The sequence below is a fragment of the Panulirus ornatus genome, chromosome 1 (assembly GCF_036320965.1).
Source record: "Panulirus ornatus isolate Po-2019 chromosome 1, ASM3632096v1, whole genome shotgun sequence".
Taxonomy (NCBI): domain Eukaryota; kingdom Metazoa; phylum Arthropoda; class Malacostraca; order Decapoda; family Palinuridae; genus Panulirus; species Panulirus ornatus.
This window is the reverse complement of record NC_092224.1, coordinates 82910544-82931149: the sequence shown is the minus strand read 5'-3', so window position 1 is coordinate 82931149 and position 20606 is coordinate 82910544. Positions and strand designations below refer to the sequence as shown.

Below are 20606 nucleotides of genomic sequence, written 5' to 3'. Positions count from 1 at the left end.
CATCGTGTCGTCTCTTCCGGGTCCTGATGATGTACCCCACCTTGCTGTACCTTCTTGCTGTTCTCGACCAACCTAAATGCTGTCACTCATTCATCATTGGGCCTTTACAAATGACTTCTACACACCCACGCAGTCTTCTAACGCCTTCATTCTTGATTCTGTCCGTCTCCCCAGTTTTATCTTGTGTCATTTTCCGTCTCTTTCAACCCATACATACCCGGGTCTCACGTCCGTACAGTAAGCGTTGGGAGAAGTCCTCCTTCTTGCACACTGTAGGCTCAAATATCACCCATCCGCCTGAGCTTTTAATGCCCCTTCCCACACACACACACACCCACGCACCCAACATCCTAATTCCTCTTCCCAGCATGACTCTAGTTTCACCTTCAACTTCCCGCCCACCACCCAAACCACCCTCACTAAACTTGACTCCGGAGTATTCAAACTCACCCACAACTTCCACTTCTTCACCATGGAAACGGATATTACCCAGTGGTCTCCTATCCCTCTTAAAGAAGAAGAAAAAAAGCGTCTCACGTTCATTCGCATCCACTTTCAGCATCCCTCCCTCTCCTCCTCCTCCTCCTCCTCCTCCTCCTCCTCCTCCTCCTCCTCCCTTCCTCCTCCTCCTCTCCTCCTCCTCCTCCTCTTCCTCCTCCTTCTCCTCTTCCTCCTATACCCATCATCATCATCGTCAACCTGCCCACACACCATTCCCTCCAGCTCTACCTCACCTCACCCTGTCTGGCTCACTTTGCGACAATCGTCTGTCGTCCACACTTACGTGGCTGAGGACAACTTTTTTCTTTTTCATTTATCCCGGGATGGTGACGAGTTGTGACACCACAGAATACGCGGACGATGGTTCTATGTTCCCTTATCGAATTTAAAAACTTTAGGAAACTTATACTCTCTCTCTCTCTCTCTCTCTCTCTCTCTCTCTCTCTCTCTCTCTCTCTCTCTCTCTCTCTCTCTCTCTCTCTCTCTCTCTCTCTCTCTCTCCGGTGCCCCTGGCCTGGATGAAGACTTCTATACTGGACCGAGCGTTTGCCTATTCGTAAAGTTGGCTCCACTGGTATAGGGTGTGTTGTGTTATCAGCTCACACCACCGTTGGATCTATCTTTGGTGTGAGCTCGCCCGAACAGTAAACATCTTTGCGTTGTAATCTCACCAAGCTATTAGTTTTTTGTTGTGCTGTAAGCTCACACAACCGGTAGGTTTGTTGTGTTGTAAGCTCACACCATCGGTAGACTGTCGTGTGACAATATCACGGCACAGGTAAGGTCTATCGTGCCTTAAGTTCACAACACAGGCAAAGTTTGTGCTATAAGCTATCACAACTGATACGAGTGTGTTGTGTTGTAATCTAACACAATTACCAGGAGTTTACAGTGTTCTAAGCTTAACCCCTCGCACAGTGTTCTAAGCTTAACCCCTCGTACAGTGTTCTAAGCTTAACCCCTCGTACAGTGTTCTAAGCTTAACCCCTCGTACAGTGTTCTAAGCTTAACCCTTCGTACAGTTACTTGTGTTATTAGCTTACACCACTGTTGGAGCCTCTGTTGTGTTGTAGCCTCACACCTCTCGGTGTAGAGTGTGTGTACTCTACACTTACATATATCTGAGATGTTGTTTTGCTGTGTACTCACACCAACTGAGAGAATGATCATTCCGTTACAAGCTTTCGCTACTGGAAGAGTGTGTGGTGCTGTGACCTCACACCACTGCTTTAGACACATGATGACGATTCTGGAAGACAGTGTTGTGTTGTAAACTCACCACACTAGCAGAGTTTTTGGTGTGAGTTGACACGATTAGAAGAGTTGGTGTTGCTTAAAGCTTACTCCACAGGTTACATACGTGATGTAAGTTAATACTACCGGTAAAGTGCGTTGTATCCAATGTTGTTTACACTACTGGTAAAGTGCGTTGTGCTGACTGTTGTTTACACAACCGGTAAAGTGCGTTTACCTAATGTTGTTTACACTACTGGTAAAGTGCATTGTGCTGACTGTTGTTTACACAACCGGTAAAGTGCGTTTACCTAATGTTGTTTACACTACTGGTAAAGTGCGTTGTATCTAATGTTGTTTACACTACTGGTAAAGTGCGTTGTATCTAATGTTGTTTACACTACTGGTAAAGTGCGTTGTATCTAATGTTGTTTACACTACTGGTAAAGTGCATTGTGCTGACTGTTGTTTACACTGCTGGTAAAGTGCGTTTTGCTGGATGTTGTTTACACTATTGGTAAAGTGTGCTTACACTACTGGTAAAGTGCGTTGTACCTAATGTTGTTTACACTACTGGTAAAGTGCGTTGTGCTGAATGTTGTTTACATTGGTAAAGTCTGTGTGGTGTTGGAAGCTCACGTCACTAAGTCGAAATTTTGGTTCTACAATCTCACGCCATTGCTTAGCGTTTGCTGTGTTCCAAGACCGCAACACTAGTAGAATTTGCTGTGTTGTAGGCACACGTCATAGGTACAAGCGTTGAGATTTATATCCCTGGCAGAGTTTGTGCTGTAAGCATTCACCCCTGGTACACCCTGCCCTGTTGTAACTTCCCGCCACGGCGAAAGTTTGTGTTATAAGCTACCACAACCCGTAGGTGTCGCGCTGTAGGCAAAACACCATTAGATAAAGTTTGTCGTGTCGCGAGCCCAACCCACTCGTAGTAGAGTGCAGTAAGCTCACACTTCTTATACTAATATTGGCTAGTGCTGCACTGTCACACCGTAGGCAAGGGGGTGTGTGTCATGCGCTTTGAGCCCCACACTAACAAGTAAGGTGTTCTGTGTCGACAGCGAACACCATTAGCGGGGGTGTGCCAAAGGTGGGCGAGGGTTTGATAGCTACACTCTCTCTCTCTCTCTCTCTCTCTCTCTCTCTCTCTCTCTCTCTCTCTCTCTCTCTCTCTCTCTCTCTCTCTCTCTCCGTAAACCAGCACAATAAAGCAAAGGTAATCAATTGTATTGATGATTAATTTACACTTTTTTACGATTATCGTAATCCCCTGTAGTCTCTCGGATGGGTAAAAATAAACGTTAAGTGATATGTTATAAATACGTACATCTGACTCTTCCAGTAATTTACACTAGTGACCAAAGAACCACCAATATCAGTTTCGCCACCTTACCATAACACTGACATGAATTTACGACGACGAAAAAAATTTGTCTTGTGTGCAAATTACTGTTAATATGCTTCGTCAGTAGAGAAAAGTCTTATAATAACTATATTTCTCTACGACAGATGTATTCAGTTTTACGAGTCTGAGAAATATAAGTGATTTAATCTAGTATCTAAATAACTCAAGAAGAAGCTAAGTTCTCTGAAATGTAATGTGTTCTTATATACCACTACTGTTCTGGGTTTTTCATCCTCATGTATAAGAGTTCATAATTCGCCCCTAACCACCCAGCCAACCTTAGACCAAACCCTAGATAAGTACATGAACATTAACAGGGCTTTCTGTGACGTAATCTCAATCCACAACCAGGTCCGACAGACCTTTCCATGGTATATCCCGAAGGCTCTACATGCCCCGGTTTAGTCACCTCAAAGTTCGTCAGTCCCAATATACTACATCTTTCCAATTTACTCTATCCCATGCATGCCTTTCACCCTCCTGCATGTTCAGCTTACACCACTGGTAGATATTGTCATGCTGTTAGTTCAGCCCATAAGTAAAGTTCGATGTGTTGTAAGCTCTCACTGTTGCCTGAACTTGCCACAGTGCTGTACGCTCACACCACTGGTAGAGTGCTCATCTGAACCCATCGATCAAAATGCATCACTGGGCTGGCCAGGTTGTGGGTGTGTGGATGCGTCCCAGTAAACGCTAGAGAAATTGGGAATCTGAAGTTACAAAAAGACACAGAGAGAGAGAGAGAGAGAGAGAGAGAGAGAGAGAGAGAGAGAGAGAGAGAGAGAGAGAGAGAGAGAGAGAGAGAGAGAGAGACAGAGAGAGAGAGAGAGAGAGAGAGAGAGAGAGAGAGTCTTGCGAAACGGACAGATCATCCAGACTCGTATATGTGTGTGAGTATGTATATATATATATATATATATATATATATATATATATATATATATATATATATATATATATATATATATATATATATGTACACACAATCAAGAGTAATAAAGCCCTATTGTGTCAACAGTGCCACTGGGAGGGTGTTGGTGGAGGGGGGAAGGAGAGGCCGCTCGGCAGCCCCCCTCCCCACGACCAATATTTCCACAGGTAACAATGAAATCTTTAGAAAAAAAAATATGAGAACACATGGCATATTTTTTCTACCCTCCCCCATCCCACCTACCCTCCCATGGCACCACATAATGAAAGCATTAATATCAACGAACGAGGATTAAAAAAATTATATATATATATATTCAGTGTAGCATTTATCATCGACGAACACCGTCATATATAAAGCTGATGTAGATTGATGCAAAGAGTCTTCGTAGATTTCGTTCGTTCACGGTGATCCTTCGGTTGAGATCCGATCCCTCCTGCAATCTCGAGTCCCTCCCTGGCCTCGTGAGGACCCCAACAGACCAACATACAACGACTAGTGTATATACGTCAGATTGTGACTGGCGAGGATATACAGATTCGATACTACGGAGTTCACCAGTGGTGGAATGGCTGATGTGATGGGCATGACGATTCGTAAGTCATCAATCAAGCCATCCACTACTTTGATTTAGGAAGTTATCACTGAGACGTGGATTGTAGACACACACACACACACACACACACACACACACACACACACACACACACACACACACACACACAAACATGCACACCAGTCTTCATACAATCATGTTATGCACACTGTCACTACTCATACAACCATGGTATATATACATACACGCCAGTGGGCATACGATCATGTCATACACTCTTGCAAGCAGTCATACAGTTATGGTATGACGCGCTGGGCCACATAACCATACAACTCTGACATACCATATGGGAAACATACGCCATACCAACTACGAGAGGGTATGGTCCTCACTCCACTAATGACATATCCAGCAAGAGGGTTTGACCTAAAGTTGATCCCTTGAATTAGGAACCTGAACTCCTGAATACGACTTGATCCTTTTACTTCGATCACTTATCCCTTAGAGTTCGATTACTCTGCACTTTAACCTTGATCAAAAACTCCATCAAAAATTAACAATGATTGATAACCAGCAAAGTAGTTTCCGTAATGAAAGATCATGTTCAACGAATCTGACTGAATTCTCTGGTCATATATATATATATATATATATATATATATATATATATATATATATATATATATATATATATATATATTTTTTTTTTTTTTCTTTTTTTTTTGCTTTGTCGCTGTCTCCCGCGTTTGCGAGGTAGCGCAAGGAAACAGACGAAAGAAATGGCCCAACCCACCCCCATACACATGCCTTGATTCAATCCACTGACAGCACGTCAACCCCGGTATACCACATCGCTCCAATTCACTCTATTCTTTGCCCTCCTTTCACCCTCCTGCATGTTCAGGCCCCGATCACACAAAATCTTTTTCACTCTATCTTTCCACCTCCAATTTGGTCTCCCTCTTCTCCTCGTTCCCTCCACCTCCGACACATATATCCTCTTGGTCAATCTTTCCTCACTCATTCTCTCCATGTGACCAAACCATTTCAAAACACCCTCTTCTGCTCTCTCAACCACGCTCTTTTTATTTCCACACATCTCTCTTACCCTTACGTTACTTACTCGATCAAACCACCTCACACCACACATTGTCCTCAAACATCTCATTTCCAGCACATCCATCCTCCTGCGCACAACTCTATCCGTAGTCCACGCCTCGCAACCATACAACATTGTTGGAACCACTATTCCTTCAAACATACCCATTTTTGCTTTCCGAGATAATGCTCTCGACTTCCACACATTCTTCAAGGCTCCCAGAATTTTCGCCCCCTCCCCCACCCTATGATCCACTTCCGCTTCCATGGTTCCATCCGCTGCCAGATCCACTCCCAGATATCTAAAACACTTCACTTCCTCCAGTTTTTCTCCATTCAAACTCACCTCCCAATTGAATTGACCCTCAACCCTACTGTACCTAATAACCTTGCTCTTATTCACATTTACTCTTAACTTTCTTCTTTCACACACTTTACCAAACTCAGTCACCATATATATATATATATATATATATATATATATATATATATATATATATATATATATATATATATATATACCTTATCTTGAGGTAGGTGCCCATTTTATCGACCAACCCCTTGGGGTGGATGAATAGCTGGGTTGACTGTAGACCGAGTGCCGCAACCAGGATTCGAACCTATGCGCTCGAGCCTGGACGGCCCGTGAATGCGTCAAGGTCAGGAACGCTAAGCGCCACATCACGGAAGTATGATTACCGACAGAAGTGTTCAAAATACTAAATGATTTCAACACAGCCTACGAAAACTTCCTGCATCTAGACGAAAGATGAAAGATAAGATATGCAATAGCAATAGGAGCAAATATATATTTTTTTTCTTTTCATTCATAGCATTGTTGTGAACTACCTCCCGAAGTAGCAGACGAAGAAAACTATATAAATACCTTCCACTCAAGGCCAGACAAATACATAATAAACATCTGTTGTCAAAAAGAAAAACAGTCCAATGAACCATTAATCGTGTCTTTCGTTTTCAGAGTCCAGCTGTACAGCAAACGTCGTCAAATTGACCAGGAAACTTTTTCCAGTCCATGCTTTCCTGTAAGATTTCTATGGCAGTATCTTAATCATGTACTGCATGGTATTCCCTTTCTCATCTTTGTCCCACTGGAAGCTGAGCATGAGGGGGAGGTGGGTGGGGCTGCGCCCTCTGATTCTCTCGCTATAATTACATTATGAGATCAGAGAGCCTTGTTATGGTTATGAACCATTAGGTCTCCAGTTATCTGTCCTTCCAATGTAATCCCATGAACCATCCGACATTTGACCACAGCCAAGAACTCCACACCAACCATTTGACCTTTTAGACCGCTGTCAATAAAAACTCCTTCGATGCAACCATTTGACCTTTTTTTTTCAACGCAGCCAGGAATTCCTTCGGCACAACCATTTGACCTTTTCCATCGTGACCAAGAACTCATTCAGTGGAACCATTTGACCTTTGACCGCAGTCAGGAGCTCCTTCGGTGCAACCACTTTAACGCCATGGCATTTTTGGTGCCTCTTAACACCAGGATAGCCACCCTGAGTACTTACGGTTAAGCCATCGCACTCGAGGGGACGATGGCACGAGAGAACAACACCTTTAGCGCTAAGACTTTCCATCTTTCCACGAACGCATGGATGAGATGACCTGGTCCTTGGAGTTCCATGACCGACTCTAGAGGCGAGTGCGATGAACCGAGCCTTTGAGGGTAATAATTTGCACCTTTGAGTGCTATGACCTAACTCTTTGAGTACCATGACTCAACCCTTTGAGTGCGATCACTTGAAATTTTGAGTGTTTTGAACCCAAGTCTCTCAGTGCCATGACTAACCCTCTGAGTGCGATGACTTTAACCTTTGAACGTTATGACCTGAACCCATTGAGTGCTGTGACCTAACATTTTGAGTGCTATCAATTAATCTGTTGAGTGCAGTAACTAGACCCTTTAAGTGTTATAATATGTTCCTTTGAGTACAACTGCCCAACTAACCTTTTCGGTGGGATGAATGCCATCAAATACAATGACCTGACCCTTCGAGTGCAATGACAGCCCTTTTAGTGAGATGACTTCATTTCTTCAGTGATCTGAACTTCTTTAGTCCGATGACTCAAAAAATACTTAGTGCGATCGGGTTTCTCTCTTAAGTGCAGCTCTAGCTACGAACTCTCCTGAGTACGAATGCCTAGCCCTCTGAATACGATGAGTTAACCCTCTAAGCACACTGTGCTGACAGCTTGAGTTCGAATGCTCTCATCCCAGGAGAGAGATGACCTAACCCTTTGAGTCTGATACTCTCATCCACTGAAACATGAGCCATTTGAGTTCGATGTTTTCATCTCTTGAGACAGAAGACTTGACACGTTTGAGTTCGAAGCTTTCATCCCTTGAGACAGAAGACTTGACACTTTTGAGTTCAATGCTCTCATCCCTGACCTGACCCTTTTAGGTCGATGCTCTAATCCCTTAAGACATAGACCTGACCTTTTGATTTCGTTATTCTAATCACTTGAGACATTACCTGACTTTTTTTATGTCGATGATCTAATCACTTGGGGCAGATGATCTGACCTTTTTATTTCGTTGCTTATATCATCTGAGATAGATAAACTGACCCTTTGATCGTAATGTAATGATTCCCTGAGTGTAATAGCCTAAACTTCAAAGTTCGAGGTTCTAATCCTCTGAACATGCTTTGAGTTCGATGTCCTAATTTCTTGAGTTTAATGACTTAACCCATTGCGCGAGGTTATCTATGCGACCCCTTGCGCGCGATAGCCAAACCCTGTGAGTATGAAGTCCTGACCGTTTAAATGATCACTCACTCATTCAAAGATTAATAACATGGATGAAAGTGTCACATAAAGAAAAAAATGTAGTCATCGGCAATTAGTCTTTGCTCTTCCCAGCAGGTAACGTGAATGAGATTATTTTTCATCGCGTATATTTCATAATCGTTTCTCTCGAAGACACTTCCTTGTAGAAGCAGCTGCTCATGTGTAGCTTTAACTTATTCATTGCTATAATCGTGGAGCGAGATCCAACCTTTTGGCATTTCGTTAATTTACTGTTCATAAACACTTTCTCCTCTTCTCACTTTTCTGAATCAAGTCAATTCAATCCAATACTTTGAATAGAATATACTGTGTAATTCTTAAGATTCCTCTGCCTGTCATCGGCAGTTTATACGTTCCTAATCTTAACATTGCCCTAAACTCATCCAATAACGGGATAGTTGAAGAGTTTGGTAGGTGGAGGAGAAATGAAGGTGAGTTGAAGTGGACTTACCTGTAAGCAGGAGGAGGAACTCCCACTAGTGGGGGTGGGTTTCAAAAGGCTATTATGACACTCGGTCTCCTCACTTGCTAAATTTCTTAACTCAAGTTTAGCTTTTCTAAATCCACTGCTTTTATTTCTCTAAGCTTTTTTTTTTTACCTGTTTCTTGTTAATCATTCTATATCATGCATATACATATGCTGTTATCTATAATAAATAGTTTACACTTATCTTACGAGTTTTCAGTATTCAAGATTTTTTTTTAATCACTTTACACCAATTTTGGGTCAGATCCCAGCGCTTTGCGGAGATCACATTTGAGAGCGGGCCTCTAGATGACCACTACACACACACACACACACAAACACATACACACACGCACACACATACTCTATACAACAGGTGTAGGTGTCGCAGCCACCGCCGCGGTGCGTGTGTGTGTGTGTGTATGAGAGAGGGAGAGAGAGAGAGAGGGAGGGAGAGACACAGGCGCCTCGCTCCCAGCGGCCGGGCTGCTAACCCAGGTCTTTCACCTGCTGCGGGAGGCTCGGCCAACACTGCCTCAGCAGGTCCGCGCGCTGCCACCCTCCCTGGCTACACTACACCACGCACACCCGTCCAACTCCCGCCGCGCACCCTCCCTCCAGCCACCCAGCCAACCCTCCCTCCCTCCCTACCTCCTCCATTCTTCCCTCCCATTTCTTCCTCTACCTTTACCCTCCTTCTTCCCCTTACTTGCCCTGTCCCATCCTCCTGTCCTGTCTTGTCGTGTCCTGTTCTGTCACTGTCATGACCATGTTCTCTGCCCCTGTCGTCTCTCCTGTTCTACCCTTGACCTCTGCCCCTGTTCTGTTCCTGTCTTGCCCCTGTCCTCTGCTTCTGTCTTGCCGTCCTCTGCTTCTGTCTTGCCCTTATCCTCTGCTCGTCCTAAGCTGTCCTGTCCCTGTCCTCTGCTTCTGTCTTGCCCTTATCCTCTGCTCTTGTCCTAACCTGTCCTGTCCCTGTCCTCTGCTTCTGTCTTGCCCTTATCTTCTGCTCTTGTCCTAAGCTGTCCTGTCCCTGTCCTCTGCTTCTGTCTTGCCCTTATCTTCTGCTCTTGTCCGAAGCTGTCCTGTCCCTGTCCTCTGCTTCTGTCTTGCCCTTATCTTCTGCTCTTGTCCTAAGCTGTCCTGCCCCTGTCCTCTGCTTCTGTCTTGCCCTTATCCTCTGCTCGTCCTAAGCTGTCCTGTCCCTGTCCTCTGCTTCTGTCTTGCCCTTATCCTCTGCTCGTCCTAAGCTGTCCTGTCCCTGTCCTCTGCTTCTGTCTTGCCCTTATCCTCTGCTCGTCCTAAGCTGTCCTGTCCCTGTCCTCTGCTTCTGTCTTGCCCTTATCCTCTGCTCGTCCTAAGCTGTCCTGTCCCTGTCCTCTGCTTCTGTCTTGCCCTTATCCTCTGCTCGTCCTAAGCTGTCCTGTCCCTGTCCTCTGCTTCTGTCTTGCCCTTATCCTCTGCTCGTCCTAAGCTGTCCTGTCCCTGTCCTCTGCTTCTGTCTTGCCCTTATCCTCTGCTCGTCCTAAGCTGTCCTGTCCCTGTCCTCTGCTTCTGTCTTGCCCTTATCCTCTGCTCGTCCTAAGCTGTCCTGTCCCTGTCCTCTGCTTCTGTCTTGCCCTTATCCTCTGCTCGTCCTAAGCTGTCCTGTCCCTGTCCTCTGCTTCTGTCTTGCCCTTATCCTCTGCTCGTCCTAAGCTGTCCTGTCCCTGTCCTCTGCTTCTGTCTTGCCCTTATCCTCTGCTCGTCCTAAGCTGTCCTGTCCCTGTCCTCTGCTTCTGTCTTGCCCTTATCCTCTGCTCGTCCTAAGCTGTCCTGTCCCTGTCCTCTGCTTCTGTCTTGCCCTTATCCTCTGCTCGTCCTAAGCTGTCCTGTCCCTGTCCTCTGCTTCTGTCTTGCCCTTATCCTCTGCTCGTCCTAAGCTGTCCTGTCCCTGTCCTCTGCTTCTGTCTTGCCCTTATCCTCTGCTCGTCCTAAGCTGTCCTGTCCCTGTCCTCTGCTTCTGTCTTGCCCTTATCCTCTGCTCGTCCTAAGCTGTCCTGTCCCTGTCCTCTGCTTCTGTCTTGCCCTTATCCTCTGCTCGTCCTAAGCTGTCCTGTCCCTGTCCTCTGCTTCTGTCTTGCCCTTATCCTCTGCTCGTCCTAAGCTGTCCTGTCCCTGTCCTCTGCTTCTGTCTTGCCCTTATCCTCTGCTCGTCCTAAGCTGTCCTGTCCCTGTCCTCTGCTTCTGTCTTGCCCTTATCCTCTGCTCGTCCTAAGCTGTCCTGTCCCTGTCCTCTGCTTCTGTCTTGCCCTTATCCTCTGCTCGTCCTAAGCTGTCCTGTCCCTGTCCTCTGCTTCTGTCTTGCCCTTATCCTCTGCTCGTCCTAAGCTGTCCTGTCCCTGTCCTCTGCTTCTGTCTTGCCCTTATCCTCTGCTCGTCCTAAGCTGTCCTGTCCCTGTCCTCTGCTTCTGTCTTGCCCTTATCCTCTGCTCGTCCTAAGCTGTCCTGTCCCTGTCCTCTGCTTCTGTCTTGCCCTTATCCTCTGCTCGTCCTAAGCTGTCCTGTCCCTGTCCTCTGCTTCTGTCTTGCCCTTATCCTCTGCTCGTCCTAAGCTGTCCTGTCCCTGTCCTCTGCTTCTGTCTTGCCCTTATCCTCTGCTCGTCCTAAGCTGTCCTGTCCCTGTCCTCTGCTTCTGTCTTGCCCTTATCCTCTGCTCGTCCTAAGCTGTCCTGTCCCTGTCCTCTGCTTCTGTCTTGCCCTTATCCTCTGCTCGTCCTAAGCTGTCCTGTCCCTGTCCTCTGCTTCTGTCTTGCCCTTATCCTCTGCTCGTCCTAAGCTGTCCTGTCCCTGTCCTCTGCTTCTGTCTTGCCCTTATCCTCTGCTCGTCCTAAGCTGTCCTGTCCCTGTCCTCTGCTTCTGTCTTGCCCTTATCCTCTGCTCGTCCTAAGCTGTCCTGTCCCTGTCCTCTGCTTCTGTCTTGCCCTTATCCTCTGCTCGTCCTAAGCTGTCCTGTCCCTGTCCTCTGCTTCTGTCTTGCCCTTATCCTCTGCTCGTCCTAAGCTGTCCTGTCCCTGTCCTCTGCTTCTGTCTTGCCCTTATCCTCTGCTCGTCCTAAGCTGTCCTGTCCCTGTCCTCTGCTTCTGTCTTGCCCTTATCCTCTGCTCGTCCTAAGCTGTCCTGTCCCTGTCCTCTGCTTCTGTCTTGCCCTTATCCTCTGCTCGTCCTAAGCTGTCCTGTCCCTGTCCTCTGCTTCTGTCTTGCCCTTATCCTCTGCTCGTCCTAAGCTGTCCTGTCCCTGTCCTCTGCTTCTGTCTTGCCCTTATCCTCTGCTCGTCCTAAGCTGTCCTGTCCCTGTCCTCTGCTTCTGTCTTGCCCTTATCCTCTGCTCGTCCTAAGCTGTCCTGTCCCTGTCCTCTGCTTCTGTCTTGCCCTTATCCTCTGCTCGTCCTAAGCTGTCCTGTCCCTGTCCTCTGCTTCTGTCTTGCCCTTATCCTCTGCTCGTCCTAAGCTGTCCTGTCCCTGTCCTCTGCTTCTGTCTTGCCCTTATCCTCTGCTCGTCCTAAGCTGTCCTGTCCCTGTCCTCTGCTTCTGTCTTGCCCTTATCCTCTGCTCGTCCTAAGCTGTCCTGTCCCTGTCCTCTGCTTCTGTCTTGCCCTTATCCTCTGCTCGTCCTAAGCTGTCCTGTCCCTGTCCTCTGCTTCTGTCTTGCCCTTATCCTCTGCTCGTCCTAAGCTGTCCTGTCCCTGTCCTCTGCTTCTGTCTTGCCCTTATCCTCTGCTCGTCCTAAGCTGTCCTGTCCCTGTCCTCTGCTTCTGTCTTGCCCTTATCCTCTGCTCGTCCTAAGCTGTCCTGTCCCTGTCCTCTGCTTCTGTCTTGCCCTTATCCTCTGCTCGTCCTAAGCTGTCCTGTCCCTGTCCTCTGCTTCTGTCTTGCCCTTATCCTCTGCTCGTCCTAAGCTGTCCTGTCCCTGTCCTCTGCTTCTGTCTTGCCCTTATCCTCTGCTCGTCCTAAGCTGTCCTGTCCCTGTCCTCTGCTTCTGTCTTGCCCTTATCCTCTGCTCGTCCTAAGCTGTCCTGTCCCTGTCCTCTGCTTCTGTCTTGCCCTTATCCTCTGCTCGTCCTAAGCTGTCCTGTCCCTGTCCTCTGCTTCTGTCTTGCCCTTATCCTCTGCTCGTCCTAAGCTGTCCTGTCCCTGTCCTCTGCTTCTGTCTTGCCCTTATCCTCTGCTCGTCCTAAGCTGTCCTGTCCCTGTCCTCTGCTTCTGTCTTGCCCTTATCCTCTGCTCGTCCTAAGCTGTCCTGTCCCTGTCCTCTGCTTCTGTCTTGCCCTTATCCTCTGCTCGTCCTAAGCTGTCCTGTCCCTGTTTGTCTTTGAGTTGCTGGCTGTGTCATGACACTATCATCACACGAAGGCATGACCCCCGTCTCCAGAAACTGTGGAGGGAGATATCGCTGAAGATACTGTGTCATACTTCGTTTTTCTTCATTTTTCTATTGATCATAAAGTTCGTGCAACAACTGCACTGACAAGACTTTTAACTGTATCTTACATAGACAACACAAGAACTATCTGTTTCCTTAGAACTAATGGCATTCATTTATTTCCCCGAGTTACATTGTAAGGGTATGGTAACCATGCTGAAGAGAGATGGAAGCGTGTCTATCTATAATCATCAATTCCATCCCCAGTTGCCTTGAGGGTGATCAAGTACATTCAATCCTCCTTCGAATTCTCCCACACACACACACACACACACACACACACACACACACACACACACACACACACACACAAACACACACTGACCTCAACCCATGACCAGTGTGTGATCAAGTGAAGCAGGAAATCATATATAAAAGAATAATCATTTCTTTTTCACTTTATATATTCGTCATTTCTTTAACCACCTGAATTACCCCGAGTGTCCGTAGCATAAACACTTTCTGCCATCTCTTCCGCAGCCTAACTCTCGTTTTCTGTTCTATCTTTGACGGTACTAGTATGTATCTTCCTGGCAAACTCATCATTTTTCGCACGGTCTACATGACCATACCATCCTACGATATTCTCATCCCTGCGCCCTTCTGGTGATTTCCTTTTCCCACAGATCGTACTCAGATCTTCATCTTATCATGCTAACTCTCCTCCCAATTTCAACTAATGCTACACAACTCATCCACCTCTAATGGTCTCACTGCTGACTTAAGTCCTCTGTATAACTTTGGATCTCGCATCTGCACAACGGAGTTAGGACCAGCGCTTCTTCATACAGGCTTCACGCGCACTCGTTGCTTACTTAACTCCGTCTCTCCATCAAGTATTCCAGTGCACCTGCGATGTTTCTCCATCGTATGACTGTACTTTCAACATCACTTTATTACTGTAACATCCCATCTGAACTTGATACCAAGGTATCTAAACATCTGTAAATACCAGTTCTTCGCCATTCAGACTGATATTGCACTTCGATTTCCAATCCCTTTTGAAAATCTTGCGTCTTGCTTCTCAACTCGCGTTCACTTACAGCATCCCCCTCCTACGTCCTTCATTGAAAAGGCACGCCATTCTACCTAGTTCTGCCTCTGACATAGCTAACAACACAGACTCGTCTGCATTCTCTCTGTTTCTCATGTCCTATCCATGAAAAGCGCACAGTAACCACAGTGACATCACACAACCCAGATGCACTCCAGCAGCAACGTTGATTCCTTCCTTGTGTAAACAAACCATATGAGGAGAGACTATTAGAATTAAACCTGTAATTAAGAGGCGTCTCCAGGGCACACTATTAGAATTCTTAAAAACACTTAAAGGATTCTATAACATACAATATTGAAAATTTCTTTACAGTAGCGCCAGCATTACGAACGAGAGGAAATGGACTAAAAGGTCACCGAGTTAATCTGGACTGTATGAACTATTTCTTTACCAACGACATCATTGATGTGTGGAATAAGCTCCTGGAAAAAATGCTGTTCAGAGCAACGCCATTAATATCTTTAAAATCAGACTTGATAATCACTTGTCACTCTCCGGTACTGAATGATTCATTTAATCAGTTATTTTTACATAGTGGTATATCATGCTACCAATTCAAATCACTGACTTTGCCCTGGCCATGCTGCGTCATCATACCAATATTGCTTGACGTGTGCCTCTTGCTTTGAGAAAGTAAGCGAGAATTATTGCATCATTCTTCATCATCAGGAATGATGTAGGCATGGTTAATCGAGAAGCTGGAACTCAAGTCTTCCTTACTATTGTCCTCATAACAATATGTGAAGAGACGCGTGACTCTCTGTCTCCATGGGGATCTATATAATCCCAGTCTGTCTATTCTTAACTGAAAATTCTCCATGTCTAGGACTTAACCAGTTCTGAAGAGTGTGTGTTTCATTGCTTCATCTAGACCCTTCGTTTTCATCTTCGCTTATTTGTCCTGATCCATCAAAGCTTCTCTGAAAGTGTGTGAAACTATCAACACCACAACGCAGTCCTTTTGCAGAGATGCTCTTCCAACTATCTACTGTTGCAATGGGCCTTCCTCCAATATTTCCTGAAATCTAAGGCTGTCCCTTATGAAGAGGGCCAACCTCCTTCCTCCTGTGTCTTCTCTTTTACTTCTTCAGATCATGTAACCCTCCAGTATCTCTAAGGGTAATCCTGGTCTCAACTACACCAACAATATCTAGGGGGGTTTCCCCCCCTTAATTCGATCCTTGAACTCCAGCTCTTTTTCATTTACTGCTGATCCATCTACATTTGTATCCATTACTTAAAGTCTGACGTCGCCATCACTCAACATTTCCTGATATCTCTGAGGTACTGGGAGAGCTGTTCCTCCCCCACTCCAACCTTCCCTAATGTCTTCCGTTTTCTGTCTCCCAGCTTTATCATTTCCTTTCCCGCGATTTCTTCTCTCGGTGTATCTCCTCTCATGAATACCTTACCAAATTCCTCCTTACCTACCGTAGTACCATATTGGTACATAACTCTAACACAACAGTAACTGGTCGTCTCCTTACGTTTTGACGATATCTACCAGTTCTCTTTGTCTCTTTTATATCAGAAACAACAGTGGGTATGTCTATAGCCTTCAGTATTTATTGATCAGTATATCCTCCCTCTTCATCCTTTCCTCTTTGGCTGGAATATGGTCTTCTTCTAGTCCAAAAATCATCAACAATCTACGTCTACCAAACCTCCTGCGTCGCTAATGTTCTTCATTTTGGTGCGACACACTGACCAGTTGATTCCAGCAGCTGATTCCATTCTTGCCAGCATGCACTGATCCTGCACACTCTACCCTATTTTCTAAACCTACCATCTGACGAATCATACACTTCCTTAGTTGCTCTGTATCTTTAAGGTGCCTATTACTTTCTCCACAGTTTCGCTTGGTAATGTTTCACGTACGTCGGTTTCAGTATCTCCAGTTCTCCGTTCCACTGTATCAATAAGGCCCATGAGATTTTGCTCTTGTTCCCCGTTCTCTGTTGACAACAGTCTTTGGTTTCTGAGGTATGGGTAATGCCCTTTGTTGCTGTGTTTCAAAATGACATTCGCAGAAGACCTTTCTCGCCTTTATTATCCCAAGCTTTTTCGTTCATTACGCCTTCTTTCCTCTAATTATATTTTCATCCTACGCTTTTTCATTCATTACGCCTTCTTTCCTCTAATTATATATTCATCCTATGCTTTTTCATTCATTACTCCTTCTTTCCTCTAATCATATTTTTATCCTACGCTTTTTCATTCATTACGCCTTCTTTCCTCTAATTATATTTTCATCCTACGCTTTTTCATTCATTACGCCTTCTTTCCTCTAATCATATTTTTATCCTAAGCTTTTTTATTCATTACGCCTTCTTTCCTCTAATTATATTCTTATCCTACGCTTTTTCATTCATTACGCCTTCTTTCCTCTAATTATATATTCATCCTACGCTTTCTCTTTCATTACGCCTTCTATCCTCTAATCATACTCCTTATGGATCCCTGCCAATGATCTAATTTCAACATGCCCTTATATCACATTTCTCAACGCCCTGATTCCCTCTTCCATGTGATGACACTTTAACCATCTTCAATATAATATCCAGTTTTTTTTTCTCAGGTTTTTGCCATTCTTATCATTTATCTCTATGACTGATTTAGAAAATAAAAATTCCCCAACTTTATCGTTCCAGCTGTTTCATCTCTGTATTTCTCATCGTATTATTTATCCTTCCACTGTTAAACCTTTGCAACCTCAATCGTCTGGCCGTCTAGTACCAGATCCAGTTCAAGCTGCATGGTCAAGGTAATCTACCTATGCTTGATTCCATTTCTGGATTCAGAACTCTAGCCTAGCTTTGTTCTAGGCTTCTACTAAATCCCCCAACTCAGTATTACAGTCTCTGTGTATAAGTGGCGAAGATCTTCAACTAGAATGTCAAAACAAGTCTCTTTATCTGCTCATGTTTGTGTATATTCAGATCTTGGCTTATATAGACCCAAGGGTTGGAAAAATATCAAACCCGAAATTTTTTGAAGCAAACCTGGCAGCCAGGCCTGTCAGTTAGCAGGGTTAACTAATCGTAATAACCCTTCGTTATTTCCCACCGATACACTCCTCTCTAGATAATTATCTCGATAATTATGGAGAAGTTTGTGAAAAATGGTAATATAGTTCGCAAACTTCTACATTCACTTATTCGCAGTTATTCACGTCACTTATCCGGTACTGATTTTCTACAGTTTGAACACCCAAAACTTTCAGCACATGGTACGGTACAACTCACATCTAGTATGTCGGAGTGAAACCCTGATCCTCTTACTGCCAATGACCTTATCACACCCCGCTCTGTCACAGCGAAATGATGTATTTAAGAACCACTGCATTCAGGTGCCCCTCTCGAATCTTCCCCCCTCTCCTTAGATGTACCAAAAATAGTCCGTCTGTATCTTGGCCAGATGATAATAGCTTGGGTGCGCCCGTTTGCTGTAGTTTCTGTGTAGTTATTACCTATTTGTAGGGTACGGGGAGGGAGTTTTACACTCGTGAGGCCCCAGCTCTTGAACATGCTCTACTATTGTGCATTCTAAACTCTTGTATGCTGCCCACAGTTGCCACATCCTCTTTCATTTCATTCCATTCATCCACCATTCGCACACCACAAAAGCACTTCTTCACATCGTCTCAAACAAGTTTATAACTTAAGTTCATATTATCCCTTCAGGTAGTCCTATCCCTACGCCTTTCAAAGAATTGTTCGTTGCTTATGTCACCAATCTGGCTTAAGAACTTAAAGGTTGAGATCAGGTCACCCCTTACTTATCTCTTCCATAGTAAGCAAATCAAAGGCTTCTAGTCTTTCCTTATACCTCAGCTCTCTTAATTCTGATGCCATCTTTGTTGCCTTCCTGTTGTGCTTGTCTTCATTGTACCACTTTAGGTGCGGTGACTAAACTTCAGGGGCATATTCTAATTCTGACCTTAAGGAGGATATGGAAAGCTTGACTAATATTTCCTTATCCATATACTTAAAAGCTATTTTAAGATTTGCCAAAAGGCAGTTTTTCTTTACTATTCTCATAACGTGGAACTCTGTCAACGGGTTAGGGGGCGATAGGGTTAGGGACCATGTCAACTCCCAGGTCCCTCTCACACACAATCCTTAAGCTCACTTCCTGCTAGATGATGATCATATTCAGGTCTTATTTCGCCCTCTCGCACTTCCATTACTTTACATTTGTTCGGGTCAAATTCTATCAACCTTGGATCAGATCAACTTTGAGGTCTGGCTAGTTCCCTTTGTAAGCTGATGCAGTCCTCACTTTTCACTTCCCTCATGACCTTTGCATCATCTGCAGACATAACAATGTAAGAGTCCACACCTTCTGGCAACAGTAACGGTCGCAGAACAGAACTTTGCGGCTTTCCACTGATGACCTCGTCACATTTGGAAATGGCTCCTCTGACGTGTGTCCTTTGTTCCCTTGCATTGAGATCATCTTCTATCCATCGGAGGAGTCTCCCCCTTACTTCTGCTGCCTGGTGATCCAGCTTCTTGATTAGTCACCTTTGCGGCGCAGTACACTTCAAATGCTTTCTGGCAGTCGAGGTACTGACAACCTATATAGATTTCCCTTTTGTCTTGGGCAAAGCTCACTTTCTCGTAGAAATCTATGAGATCCGGCACACATGACCTCCTCTCCCTAAAACCGTGCTGCCTCTCAATTAGTAATACCCTCCTACGTGTCTCACTTCGTCTCTCACTAGTATCTCTCGCACGGTGTCTCTTCTAATAAGTTTATCACCCGTATGTCTCGTCAGTGAGTTTTTCGTGTGTTTCCCATCAACTCAAGAGGATTCTCATCCCTGTGTCTCACTAGATTGTGTCTTACAGGTGTGTTTCTTACCAATGCTTGCCTCAACCGTATGTTCCTCAGGATTGTGTGTGGGCCAAGTGTTTGGTGACCCCCATGTCTGCATTTCTCAAAAACTTGTCTTATTTGTGTTATCACTGTTTCACCTGTGTCTTATAGACATTCTTGTCTCGTCGATGTTTCTCGAAAAACGTCTCAAATGTGTTTCTCACCAACATGCCACACTTATGTACAAGTGTGCATCACTTGTGTTTCTCGCTAATGCGTACCGAGTTTGCCTCATTAATGTTCCATTCTACGTGTTTCACTTATGGATCTTCTCACCAGTAGATCTCGTATCCCACACTGTATGTCTCATGCCTATGTGTCTCTCAAATAATTCTCACCAGTAGATCTCCTCGTATCTCACACTGTATGTCTCATACCTTTGTGTCTCTCGAATGATTCTCACCAGCAGATCTCTCGTATCTCACTTGTACATACGTGTCAGTGATGTCTCATTTGTATGTATTGCCAGTGTGACTCCTCTGTGTGTCTCAGTGATGTGTCTTACTCGTTTCTCATTAGTTCGTCTCATATGTCTCACATCTGCGCCTAATTGTCTTCCCCACTTGTCTTATTCATAAGGTTAATGCATTTCACTTTCATCTCGACGACGTGTCTCATTCGTTTCTCCCATGAATTTGTCTCACTTGAAAGTATCATATTTTTGTGTGTCACTAATTGGCCTCCTTCGTATCTCATCTATATATATATATATATATATATATATATATATATATATATATATATATATATATATATATATATATATATATACATTACTGACTGTGTCTCATTAGCATGAATATGTGACGTATCAACGAAAGCTTTCAGTAATTTTCTCCAAGATAATATCAAGAGAGGCAAATGTTACCCCCCCCCATCTCTCTCTCTCTCTCTCTCTCTCTCTCTCTCTCTCTCTCTCTCTCTCTCTCTCTCTCTCTCTCTCTCTCTCTCTTAAAAGAGAGGGGGGGGGAGCCTATCGAGATTAAAACTCCTTATCCATCCAATACAATCAGGCAACTACAAACAGGTAATAGCACGAATACGAGAAAAGATATCATCAGGAAGCGAGAGCTTCCGTGTAACTGCAGAGGAAAATATTACTATCAGAAGGAAACTGGTTTCAGAGAGATCTCTCATGTTACAAATCTGGAGTTTCTTTTAAGCTATATAGGAAATAGGAG

General features: G+C 44.7%; 1 protein-coding gene across 1 annotated transcript in view; it reads right to left on the bottom strand.

Moving 5' to 3' along the window:
- The window catches only part of 5-HT2B (5-hydroxytryptamine receptor 2B), an 823709-nt gene extending 814129 nt beyond the window's left edge, over window positions 1-9580 (bottom strand). The window contains exon 1 of the mRNA XM_071664731.1: window positions 9011-9580. The gene's annotated coding sequence lies outside the window, so the exon portion shown is untranslated. The remainder of the gene's footprint in view (window positions 1-9010) is intronic.
- Window positions 9581-20606: the final 11026 nt, after the last annotated feature.